Below are 13,756 nucleotides of genomic sequence, written 5' to 3'. Positions count from 1 at the left end.
CAACTAGAATGAATTTGTGAAAAGAATCAAATTACTTTCCAAGATCCAACTTCTTCCTTTCCTTGTTCATCCTTTTAAATGTATGTTGAGGAGTTTCTATGGTCCAAGAATGATGCCAGGTCCTTGGAATATAGTGTGTGCCCTAAATGGAGTTCCGGCAACACCTGGCCTTCCAGGGACGAGTAGCATGTCTAGAAACCAGGTATTTTGATTATTAGCATGCTCCCAAAAACCATACTAACTCCTAAGCTGATACGGATCTGCTTTTTAACAAAACTGAAATCCAGGAAAATAAATGATCTCAGCAGAAGTAGTGATGGCAATAATGAGTAACCAGTGGAGGCAGAGAGAAGGGACAAGAGATTGATGAAATAAGATCTGAGACTACTTCAAAGCCCACCCTATTGACAGAGGGGGATAGAAAATTTATTTTTCAGCCCTTTTTGTGGAACTTGGAATTGTCTGATACAGTAGAAGCTAAGTAAGTTAGTTTTAGGGTCGGGTCTAATACTGAAACTAGATTTGAAACAGTTTTAATCTACATTCAATTTTTAGTAAACTTCAGATGCCTTATACATTTTATGTACTCCAAGAATAAGTATTTACCTATTATTTTTTAGAAGAGAATGATGTAGGAAAAAGTTAAGGAAAGTGGTTATTGCCCCATTACATTTTTTACAAAGGAACCAAGAACAACACGTAGCATACTTTAAAGTGCATGTTAATTCTGTTCATTATTTATCTAGTTTTTGTATTCTAAATTATATCATAAGTTATAGTTTGGGTTAAGATATCTTTGTCCTATTTGGTTTTGTTGATTTGATTTCAATTTGCATGGGTTTTGTCGCATGTGCCAACACACGTCTTGAATTAGAATAGTTTCTGTTGGGATCCCTGGGTGGTTCAGTGGTTTAGCGCCTGTGTTCAGCCCAGGGCGAGATCCTGGGGTCCCCGGATCCAGTCCCACATCAGGCTCCCTGCATGGAGCCTCTTCTCCCTCTGCCTGTGTCTCTGCCTCTCAGTGTCTCTCATGAATAAAAAATAAAATCTTTTTTTTTTTTTAAAGAATAGTTTCTGTAGGATACATCTTATTTTCCTTTTATCTTTTTGGAAGATTTTGTTTATTTATTTGAGAGAGTGAGTTAGAGAGAGAGAACATGAGAGGGGAGAGGGTCAGAGGAAGAAGTAGACTCTGCTGAGCAAGAAGCCCAAAGTAGAGCAGGATCCTGGGACTCTGGGATTATGACCTGAGCCTAAGGCAGATGTTTGACTGAGCCACCCAGGCATCCCTAATCTATCTTTCTTTCTTTCTTTCTTTCTTTCTTTCTTTCTTTCTTTCTTTCTTTCTTTCTTCTTTCTTTTTCTTTCTTTCTTCTTTCTTTCTCTTTCTTTCTTCCTATCTTGAGATGGCTTAGATTTAATGAAATTGCTTAGATAATCAAACTCCTTAGCAATATCTGAAACATCTTGTTCATCCAATGGATGTCATAACATGGAATATCTGTACTCTTCATCTTCACCCCACCCTACCTCCAAGTTTATAGTCTAATCAACATCAGATCGTGATCCTAAAAATCTCCATCTATCAAGTTTCTTCAGTTTATTTTAACCCAACCATAACTGTTGGATCTCTGATTTTTTTATTGTGTTATTTAAATAAACTAGAATGCATAGGCTATTTCTCTAATATGTTGTAGTGATATCAAATCGTAATAAATATGCATCTGAGGGAAGTATTACACTTTGAAAGGCCTTAATGTCTGGCCAAAGGGAAAGGGAAAGATAATTTTTCTCTATTTTTAGACAATGGAGTACGCAGAGGCTGAATCCAATGTGGAAGAGAGCTTCACATGGATGCAAACTGGTTTATTCATCAAACTGAAGTTTTGGATGAGAGCAATAAATAAATCTATTCACCCCTCATCTTTAGAGGGTACCTGCAGTGCACTGGGAAATGACTTCAATAATTGTATCCAGACTTTCCTGCTTCAACTAGCACATTGAATATTAGTCCCTGTGGAACTTCTGCAATTACTAACTGTCATGCGAGAATTTCCATCGTTTTTCATGGGGAGAATAGAAAAAAATATATATAGCTGACTCGTTTAAACTGACAATTGACAGGCAGGTGCAAGTGAAAAGAGCAGGATTTGGGCTCAGATTATGGAATCATTTAGGGGGGTATTAGAATCGGGGGATGCATAGATTTTATAAATCTTGCCCCATCACTTCTTTTTTTAAAAAAACACATTTATCATTTAGGAATAGGAATAATCACAAAATGCAATGGATTTATCAGTGGTGTTTACTATAATATTTAGGGATGGTCGCTAAAAATAAAACTCTTAAATTAGTATCTTTTTTTTTTTTTTTTTTTTTTCCAGAAAGGAGAAATTCCACAAAGAATTCTTTTGGGGGGATTGGGAGTGGGTAGTGCAATTGCATTAGGAGGCCAAAATCACACTGTTTAATTTTGCAAAAATCACTTCGATAAAGTACACCAAATCTCATCTCCTGTTAAATAAGTAAGAGAAACACCATTTTCTCGTGACAGTTTCAGTTTCAACAGACATATAGGTATGATGTGAACCAAAGTTCTCCCAGATACCTTGGGAGGTATTCCCAGAAACCCATTCCACTCTCACAACAGCTAAACGCATGAAATCATTTTGATGTTTACTTTTTTCTGTCAACTTTCCCAACTCTCATAAAGAATGTGCTAAATAAACTTAAATTATATTGTAGAAATATTTCCTGGTATGAAATGGTATGACAACCATTACGAGAAAAGATGTTGAATGAGAGATAGCATATTTATAGCATATATACAATACTGAAACCAGTACTAGTTGACCATGTTTAAGAACATATGCATGCATAATGGAGGATCAGAATTACTTGCTTTTTGTATCAAATAAGTCACTTCCTTACTCAGCGAACTTTGATAAGTAACTTGATTCCACTGGGTCTCAGCAGCCTACTTACAAAATGTGGGGTAGCATAGTGTAATGGCCAAGAGCATACAGCTTGGAACCTGATTAGTTTTTGTCTAAATCAGATCCTCCTTGTACTAGTTGTTTTACCATGGTAAAATCACTTACTCTCCTCTGCTTTGACTCTATATATGCAAAATGATAATAATAGTAGTAGCTTTAATAGGGAAATAAACTTCGTTCTTTTGGAATCAGGTAAGTCAAAGATATAGTAAGTGTGATACTTTCTGATCTGCATACAGACTTAAATTTTACAAAACAAAGATATTTCCAATGATGTTTAAAAATCTTGGGAATCTAAATATAAAAAAATGAGTTTATCACAACCAATTTTGTCATGAGCAAGCGATCTCAGAAACTGGAAAAAATATTGTATTCAAATATCTCGAGAATTAAAACTAACTTTAAAGGATTGTCAATTACAAAGCTATTCCAAATTAAAATTAAAAATAAAATTTAACTACTTATACTTTCATAATTATAAATATAATTACTTTATTGAACTTACTACTATTTATCATGAACTAATAATCATTGTTTAATCCATTACATATTTTACTAATGACCTTACACAAAGATATGGAAAGAAGTCGAGAAATCTACTTTCCTCAAAATTATAATTGTGTTTTATTAAGCCTCTCCCTATAGATATCTGTTTCTGTTTTTCTGTCTCTATCTTTTCTATTACTTTACTTTAGTTTGGGGTGTTTTTTATTTAGCACCAGATTTCAAACTAATGCTTGGTAATTTATAAAACATTCAGCCAAATAAATTTTGGGGGGAGTTAGAACAGATAAATACTGTAGTATGATTTCTACCAAGATATTTGAAAAGTTTTTCCAAATAGATTGGAAACAACAATACAGAGAAGAAAATGCAAGAATTTATTTCTTAACAGCAATATCACTCAGTGACCATAATCGAAAGCATTGACCTCACAAGAAAGAGTCCATTAGCTCTCTCTATGCCTGAAGTTTCCTGAGTATTGCCTGTTGAGAGGCAGGTGAACTTTCTGAGAAACCCAGAATTAGCTTTGACCATCCAAGGAAGAATGCCATTGGACTGAATTAGTATAAGAAGTAAACCACACTTTAAATATCAGGGACTATACTGTGTCTTTCCATTTCCATATTTAAGTGGCTGAAAATGGCATCAGCAGTACTTCGGATTATCCATCAGCATTCTCTCTTCTGGCAGCTGAGCTGGCATCAATTGTAGATGATCAAAGTGACACAGAAAGCCAAATTCTGTCTTTATTGTCACTTGGTCTCTGATATAACTTAGTTTAAAAATGTAATTATCATTTTAGTAAAAACTTGTTTTAGCCTTTAAAGTCCTGATTGATAGGTTTCCACTTACAAAATCTTCTTTAGTATGGATTTTGAAGTGTTGAGATTGGTATAAATTTTGAAACATTATATGTATTTGCATATTGTTATTTTAATTATGTAAAACATTGGTTTTAGAGACACATTTTTAAACTAATTAAAGCACTTAAAAACAACATTTGTAGCAACAATGACATAAATAATGTCATATTTAAATTCAACAGAATAGAGATGCCTGGGTGGCTCAGTGGTTGAGTGGCTGCCTTTGGCTCAGGGCGTGATCCTGGAATCCGGATGGAGTCCCACATTGGGTTCCCTGCCGGGAGCCTGCTTCTCCCTCTGCCTATTTCTCTGCCTCTCTCTCTTTGTGTCTCTCATGAATAAATAAATAAAATCTTTAAAAAAAGGTTAAAAAAAATAAATAAATCCAACAGAATATTCCTCAGGACCACATTAAGGTATAAGGCAAAAGACACTAAATGTATCTCAGACAATTTTCAAATTAAAGTGAAAATTTATATTTCTTGGAGGGCTTATTTTATTTCTCAGTTTTTCCCCTCATGTTTTCTTGCATAATGACCATTATTTTAAGTACCCACTTTCTCCAGGAATATATTTCATGAGCACAAGGAAAACTGCAGATTAAATGAGAGATATATGAAAGCCAATTATTTTATTGGTACTTATCACTATGGAAGTGTTCAAGCTTTCTCCACAAGTTTTGCTTCATTGGTATTTTTATCTTCTAATCTTTCAGTTAAAAAAAAGCAGTTATGGGAGCACATGGGTGGCTCAGTGGTTGAGCATATGCCTTTGGCTCAAGTCATGATCCTGGGATCCTGGGATCAAGTCCCACATCAGGCTCCCCGCAGGGATCCTGCTTCTCCCTCTGTCTATGTCTCTGTCTCTCTCTGTGTCTCTCATGAATAAATAAATCTTAATTTTTTTAATTAAAAAAGAAGTTATAATGTTAATGAATATATGATTTTTTAAGAATCAGTAACAGAAGCATATATTTGGGATTTTTATGACTAAATATTGAGTTGAAAATAAGAATATATTTAAAAGCTGAAATAGACAAGTGGAATTTTCTTTTTTTTATTTTTTAATTTTTATTTATTTATGATAGTCACAGAGAGAGAGAGAGAGGCAGAGACACAGGCAGAGGGAGAAGCAGGCTCCATGCACCGGGAGCCTGATGTGGGATTCAATCCCGGGTCTCCAGGATCGTTCCCCGGGCCAAAGGCAGGCGCCAAACCACTGTGCCACCCAGGGATCCCAACAAGTGGAATTTTCAATTTAATGTATCTTATATATAATATTAGATATTTACCTTTAATTCAGCTTGTTTTTATTCTAACTGGTAAAAGTTATGGTTAATTAAATTAAATCTGTATATAATAAATGTGGTTCCTAAACAACCATTACTTAAAAATGAGAAAGCAAATCACAGCTATTTTTTAAATATCACCAAAGCTCAGCCCAGTTCTGGTCATATTAGACACTGAATATATGTTGACTACAAATTTATAATTATTTTCAGATTATGTGAAAATGAATATCATGTTATGACAGAATTTAGTTAAAGCTATTCCTTTCCCAATTCCCAGGGTTAATCTTATAATTAAAAACTGAAGGGATCCCTGGGTGGCACAGCGGTTTGGTGCCTGCCTTTGGCCCAGGGCGCGATCCTGGAGACCCGGGATGGAATCCCACGTCGGGCTCCCGGTGCATGGAGCCTGCTTCTCCTTCTGCCTATGTCTCTGCCTCTTTCTCTCTCTCTCTCTGTGACTATCATAAATAAATTAAAAAAAAAAAAAAAAACTGAAATGGAAACAACAAAAGAGTGGCTAGCAGCTCAGACTTTGTTTAAATTCATAGATTGGTTCTTAGTGATTTTATAGATATAATTCTCCAAACTCAGCTTTCATCATAGTAGCAACTTGGTAGAATTTTTATAAACATTTTTTTTGGAAAATTTATATAAAATATTTAAAATGTATAGCATATATCAGGTATTTAATAGGTACTAGCTACTATTGTATATAATTCTTGTGTTATCAGTTTTCCTATCCATGAAAATAGTCACTCTCCTTACTTTGAAGAACTTCTCTTCTGTAGATTAGCAGTTTTATTGCTTATTTTCTTTAGGAACAATATATTTCTTTTTTTTTAAGATTTATTTATTTATTCATGACAAACACAGAGAGAGAGAGAGGCAGAGAGAGAAGCAGCCTCCATGCAGGGAGCCCCACACGGGACTTGACCTGGGACTCCAGGACCATGCCCTGGGCTGAAGCCAGGTGCTAAACCGCTGAGCAATCCAGGGATCCCCCAACACATTTATTTTTATCTTTATTTCTAGTTAGTTTATATTATGTTTGTCACTGTAAATGTAGGTTTTTATTATGTATTCAAGTTGGTTAATGTTAATATAAAGAAAAAATATATATTTTCATATATTTATTCTGTAGTCATCTTTTCTAAATTCACAAGTCTGTTTTTTTGTAGTTGTTTGAGTTTCCACTGTGCTTCATCTAAGCTTATTTTAGTTATGTGTCTCTTACTTCAGTGTTATGACTTTTGAGAATAATATTAGATGAAATATATATAATGAAGCAACTTTATTCTCAATATAATGATAATGAAATTATGATTTCATAGCAATTTCAATATTTGCTGTTGATTTGAGATAAGTTTATTTACATACTATACAAATATTTCTATTCCCAATTGCGTAGCCATTTTTAAAAATCAAGAATATATGCATTTAAGACATGAAGTTTTAATACTTTTATGAGTAGAGAATACTTTTTGTTATCTCCTGTTCTGTTTTTATATCCTTCACTACAGAGTAGGGAAAAAAAAAAAAAAACATGATCAATAGAATTGACCAACTATGATCAGTATGAATTAACGCATATTTTATTTAGATGTAGAAATTGTATTGATTGTTGAATCAATATTTTGAAATCATTAACTTGACTGATTTTTCTTTGCTCTACTGTGATCTACATTATTGATAATAAACTGCCATCCTGTAATAAAGCCTATAACTATGACTTTTTTATATTTTACGTAAGAAGGCCTCATCTTAGTCACTGTGGGCATTATAACCAAATACTGTAGACTTGGGAACTCAAACAACAAAGATTTATTTCTTATAATTCTAGAGGTTGAGAAGTACAAGATCAAAGTGTTGGTTGAATTTGATTCTGGAGAGAGCCCTCTTCGTTGTTTGCAGATGGCCACCTTTTCTCTGTATCCTCGCATTATGGAGGGAAGGTTTGTCTTTTCCTCTTCTTTTATGGGCACTAATCCCATTATGGATGCTCCACCTGCATGACTTCATCTAAATCTAATTGCTTCCCAAAATATCATTTGGAGAATCAAGATTTCAACATAGGAATTCGAGAGGTAGGGGTGGGATCCAAACATTCAGTCCATAGCGGAGCTGCAGAGAGGTCTCCTTATCAAACAAGAAAATTCTTAATTGCTTATTTATATGTATAGCCATGATCTCCAAATCATATTGGAACTATTATGTTGTAAAAAGAAAATCTATATGCTAGACTTTATTTGAGTGACATTTGCTAACATCTGTAGTCAGTTTTGACTGTTTCCACAGGATTGGGAATGTGCAACTAACTGCACAATGAATTAGCAATGCCAGGGACACTGATAAACATTTACAGTGCACAGGACAACTCCCTGCAACAAAGAATTATCCAGTCTAAAATGTCAACAGTGCCACTTTGGGAAACATCAATATAAAGAAAAATAAACTACAGTTTGAGGTATCATTTTGTTTATCCTATTTTCAGATTATATAGAAATTTAAGATTGGTTCTGATCAAATGGCACATTTTTTCCTTCATTTATGCTTTTTTTTTAAAAGATTTTATTTATTTATTCATGAGAGACACAGAGAGAGGCAGATTCATAGGCAGAGGGAGAAGCAGGCTCCCTATTGGAAGCCCAGTATGGGACTCGATCCCAGGACCCCAGGATCACGACCTGAGCCAAAGGCAGACACCTGACTGCTGAGCCACCCAGATGCCTCTTTCATTTTGTGCTTTTGTAAGTATAAAGAAAAATAAAACAAGGGTGATTTCTACAAAGTTTTAATACTTATGACTAGCCAATTAAACCTTCCCAACACCTATATTCCATGTACCTATGGGGTCTGGTGAGCCTCAGTCATACAGAGCTTACCAGCTATGAGCTTTTTGTGACCTACCTCTGAAAGAGGTCTCACACACATGAGGTACAGACAGTTGTTGATTTTACCTTCAGAAATTTTATTCTGTTACTGTTTGCCAGGAAACTTTTTATAGAGCTGCACATAACACTTTATATCTGAGTTTTGCTCAAGTAGAATTTCATGGTTGGAGAGCATTGCTTAGCAAACATTGTATCTTATTTAAAAGGAAGTTAGAGAAGTTCATGAAGGTTGGGAGAAGACTTCAAGTACAGTAGGTAGGATCACCTATTGAATTATATCTTACAAAGACTGTTAAGTGTCCATATGATGGAAACCTAGATTCTGCATTGTGCTTTATCAGGGATGCTATGTCTATTTAAACAATTGCACACTCTAGCTGGAAAAACACAGGAAAAATGTAAGTTTATAAGTGAGCCACGTTTAAAATGATGGTATAATCTCAATCATGTGGATGCTTATGTATTTCCCCTATTAGGTTTTTGGCTGTCAAAATTGGATTCAAGCATTTCTTTCAATTGAGGGCCTTCTCATAACAATAAATTAGTATTCTTTGACAACTAAATTATGTTAAATTCAAAAGCTGAGAGATATGACCATTAAGATTGTTTTGCCCCTTTTAGAAAATAACACATTTAAAAGAAGAAAATCTTAGCAACTTCCTAAATATAGCTGTCATATATCTTAGGTATTCCCGAAAAGTAAATTTTTAAGCATGTTATTGTTTGGTTAACTATTTTTCCCAGACCATATGGTATTTGTATCTATAGTATATGAACAAGTATACTCTGAATGTTTTTAAAATTATTTTCTCCATATGTTTATTCTTACTTTTTAAAACTTTCCTGTCTAAAACATACTTTTAGAAAATCTAGGTTTTTTGGGCACCTGGTTGGCTCAGTTTGAATGTCTGCCTTTGGCTCAGGTGGTGATCCCAGGATCCTGGGATCCTAAGCTTGAGTGCATAAGTAGCCTAATATCTAATTATTTAACACAACCTACCTATATACTTTTTTAGTGGGAAGAAGTGACTAGATTTTATGTAAAAGGCAAGATAATATTTTCTCACCTGTTAATGTTAATGTGGCCTGTACTCTGTGTGTGTGTGTGTGTGTAGGTGTGTAGAGGTGAATGAGATAGGAAGGAGCGATCAGTTTAGAAATTTTGCCCTTCCATTTATCTTGAAATTCATTAATATTTTCTAATAAAGTTTAATGCTTTTTCCATTAAAATCTGTTCCTTTTCTGTCAAATTTATCTTCAAGTATGTTTTTGTTGTTTTCTTTCCATTTGTATAATAATTTATTTAATTATAATCTTGCACTGAATGATGCTGTTATATATACAGTTATCTGTTGCATAATGATTTGCATCCAATTATCTTGCTATTTTCACTTACTAATGCTCAATAACTGAGTACTTGGAGTTTCCTAAAGAGGTAATTACAAAAACTCTTGGATATTTAACCATTTTTCCCCTCAAAAATGGCAAATCCATATGGTTATAGCATAATATATATGAAATCATGTTATTTGACTTTCTGATATGAAAAAAAATGTGTTTCTTAATCTCTCTTTTCTATATCTGTCTTACCATCCATTCAAAATAAAATATTTGAACCTTTCTTCCAGCTACAATAATCCTATCTTTGGGTATGTATAATACAATGACTAACATATTCATTTAGTTTTTACTTTCAATATTATATTTTCCATTTCTCACTTTTGTGCTTTTAAATCCTCGTGGTGATTTTTACTTGCTCAGTTTCTGCCTTATTTTCAAGCTTCATTTTTATATCATGAAACATGGGATTCCATTTTTCTTATCTGTGAAAGATAAGGTCAATATTTGAAGCATTCATTTGTCTGATTCTGCCGGTTTTCATTTGTGGTATGCTTCTACTATGTATTCTTGTTCTTATTCTTATTAGTTACAATGCATACATTTTACCAAGACTTTTATCTAAGGGTTAAAGTTGGACTTTTTTCCAGAAACAAACTGTGTTTTCTTTTGCCTGTTGCCTGAGAGCTCTTCTAATGCAGGACCATAATCATCATTCCCACAATGATTTTTAGAACATGTAGGTAGCATGACTTCAACTGCTAACTTATATGGTGATGGTCTCCAAAGGCTTGTCAAGGGAGATCATTTTCATGCCTTTCATGAATGTCAATGTCAAGACATACAGAAGGTTTATACCTAGGAGAAGGTGTGGTCCATTTGATGATGCTTTGTATTTTGCAAAAGATCTTCCATGTGATAACTTAAATATGAGATCACACTTAGCTTTATTTCCTTATTCCAAAACCTCATGTAACTCTAAATAAAAGAACACACAGGATCTTCAGAATTTGGCAGAACTCAAGAGAAGTGTTTTTTAAAGTTTGTTCTCGGAGAGCATGGATGGCTCAGTTAGTCAAACATCTGGCTCTTGGTTTGGCTCAGGTCATGATCTCAAGGTCTTGAGAGAAAGTCCTCTTTCAACTCTGTGTGAGTGGGGAGTCTACTTCAGATTCTTTCTCCTTCTCCCTCCCCCTCTCGTCCTCCTTACTTTCCCTCTCTCCCCCTCCTCTCATAAATATATCAAATCTTTAAAGTCTGCTCTCTAGCAATGTTCTGTCTTTCATTTGTTTTGCTTGAGGCTACATTCCTCCCAACTGAACAATTTTTTTCAGAATATTATTTTTATTTTTCCCTGTTTCCATTAACTGTTTGATTGCTGAAATCAATTAAGTAGGGGAAACTCTCCCTCTCTCCTCCTCTTGGTCACTAGTTAAACTTATCCACTTGTATCCTCCAGACTTTCCTATCTTTCTTTCTTTTCTTTTGTTTAAGATTTATTTATTTATTTATTCATAAGAGACATAGAGAGAGAGAGGCAGAGACACAGGCAGAGGGAGAAGCAGGCTCCATGCAGGGAGCCTGATGTGGGACTCGATCCCTGGTCTCCAGGATCAGGCCCTGGGCTGAAGGTGGCTCTAAACCTCTGAGGCACCCGGGCTGCCCCAGACTTTCCCATCTTAGTCTAAATTCAATCTATCCTTACCATAAAGTAGTTTAATGAACTGAAAGTCTAAATTCCCCTCAGTATTAGCGTGGCTACACTCTGCTTCTGTTGAATTGATTATTAACAGCACTGGGCTCACAGTGTAAGGTGAATTAGGGGAGAAAAAAACTCAATAATTACATAAAACTTTGGAAGTTTGAAAAAATTAAGCCAAGCTGCCTTTAGATGATTCCCATGACTAATGAAATGAACTCTGCTATATTTATACCTCTGCAAGTTATAAATAGATCATGAATAACATGAATGTCTCACAATGACATTAAATAGGCTGTGATTATTCCGTCAGGAATCATGACGTTAATGTAGATAACAAAACTGTTGTTTTATGACATCATGAAAACTTAATTCATAGTGCTTCTCTACTGTCAAGGCAAAGGACACCGAGGGACGGAGTTTCAAATTTCATCCATAACTCGGTCAGAAAGCCTGAAAGTGTAGACATCACTTAACTTTTCTGGGTATCATTTGACCTCTTGGTCTCATGAATATAAAATGATGTTAACTCAGGTGCTGAAAGAACTGAGTAATTCATATTCTATCTCATAAAAAGATTGGTAGAAAAGAAAACAATAACTACAACAGTGGATTAAACACCTAGCTAGTGACATTTAAATAGAGGACATTTGGCCTGGATATGTGTGTTTTTATTATTATTTTTTTTAACTCCAAGTTGAACTGGTAACTTAATAAAAGACCTTAAGATTTATCATAAGCACTTGTAATGGTAGTCAAATAATGTGAATAAACAGGGGTGGGGTGGGGGGTTGGGAGCCCAGGCTGTGTTTAATATTGACTGTTACTATTAACTGCCCCATTACAAGAAATTGCTTATTTAAGTGACTTGTGAATAGGGGTTTCACTTTATGGAAGCTGATATTGTTATTTCTAGCTTTCTCCATTTGCTGTTTCTTAAGGTTGACTTAACCGATCTCTGGTATTTCAGCAATATTATTCCAAAGAACTTGTATTTTGAACAAGTCACTGCTTGTTCAATGTACTGTATCTTTTCACTCTGACTTAGTCTCCACAAGGTAAATCTTCTTGCTGCATTGCCTATGAATTGCTAGGATTTATTCATCCAATGAAACTAAAAAGTTAATATTCTTAGCAATGAAAAAAAAGTGAATCTTGGGATTTTGATCCTCTCTAATCCTGATCTGTATTTTCCTTAAAGACAGTAACACTGGACAATTATATATAAAATAAAGAGGAAAATCTCTCTGAAGAATTAAAATCCTTAGCACTTTATAATCAGTTCAAAACACTAAAGTTATATATCCAAGCTGTCCGTATATGTGTACACTTTCCTTGATGATATGGGCCATTTTTTTCAGGATTATAACTCCGTGTTTAGTGAAATTTGAACACACTGTTTGTTGAATGAATAAAAGAGCTCTTTACAATCTATAGATATTTCCCTTTGCTATATATAATTTGATTTTTTCAATGACTTTATTTATATATTCATGAGAGACACAGAGAGGGAGGCAGAGACACAAGCAGAGGGAGAAGCAGGCTCCATGCAGGGAACCCAACGTGGGACTCGATCCCAGGTCTCCAGGGTCAGGCTCTGGGCTGAAGGCGGTGCTAAACTGCTGATCCACCCAGGCGTCCCTATAATTTGATTTCTAATAATTTTTCAATAACAATTCATTTTGATGTTTTTCTAACGTAAAACATTAATCTCTCTGCAATATGTTCTATTTGTTTGCCTTTGTGAATATAGTTCTATTAATCTAGCCTTGGAAAAATTATCTTGGTGTCAGAAAGAACAGAAAGATGGATTAACCATAGGGCTTGTATCTTTTGCTTCCCCTCTTTCAGGGGTCACTGTCCTTTCTTCACTAATGTTTAGTGTTTGAAATCCATGATATTTTATCTAATTTTTTTAGTTGTTTAAGGCAAAACATATAAATCTAGCCGTATTACTCCATTTGATCAGAAGGAGAAAACCTGAGGATAAAAAAGCATAAGAAATCTTCTGTGAACATCAGCCAAAGTAGACTTCAGAGGAAAAACCACTATCAGGGATAAAAAGAAACATTTCATAATGATAAAGAAACAATTCATCCAGAAGACAAAGCAATCTTCATTGTGTATGCTCCTAAAAATACAACCTCAAAATACTTTGAAAAATTTTTTATATC

At 34.5% G+C, this 13,756-nt stretch overlaps 1 long non-coding RNA gene across 1 annotated transcript in view; it reads left to right on the top strand.

The window, feature by feature from the left end:
• LOC118350029 (uncharacterized) overlaps nucleotides 1–1,937 on the top strand; it is a 37,275-nt gene extending 35,338 nt beyond the window's left edge. The window contains exon 5 of the long non-coding RNA XR_004803105.2: nucleotides 1,804–1,937. This is a non-coding gene — a long non-coding RNA (uncharacterized LOC118350029). The remainder of the gene's footprint in view (nucleotides 1–1,803) is intronic.
• Nucleotides 1,938–13,756: the final 11,819 nt, after the last annotated feature.

The sequence above is a fragment of the Canis lupus genome, chromosome 13, assembly GCF_003254725.2.
Source record: "Canis lupus dingo isolate Sandy chromosome 13, ASM325472v2, whole genome shotgun sequence".
In the NCBI taxonomy this organism is placed as follows: domain Eukaryota; kingdom Metazoa; phylum Chordata; class Mammalia; order Carnivora; family Canidae; genus Canis; species Canis lupus.
This window is presented reverse-complemented; position numbering and strand designations above follow the sequence as displayed.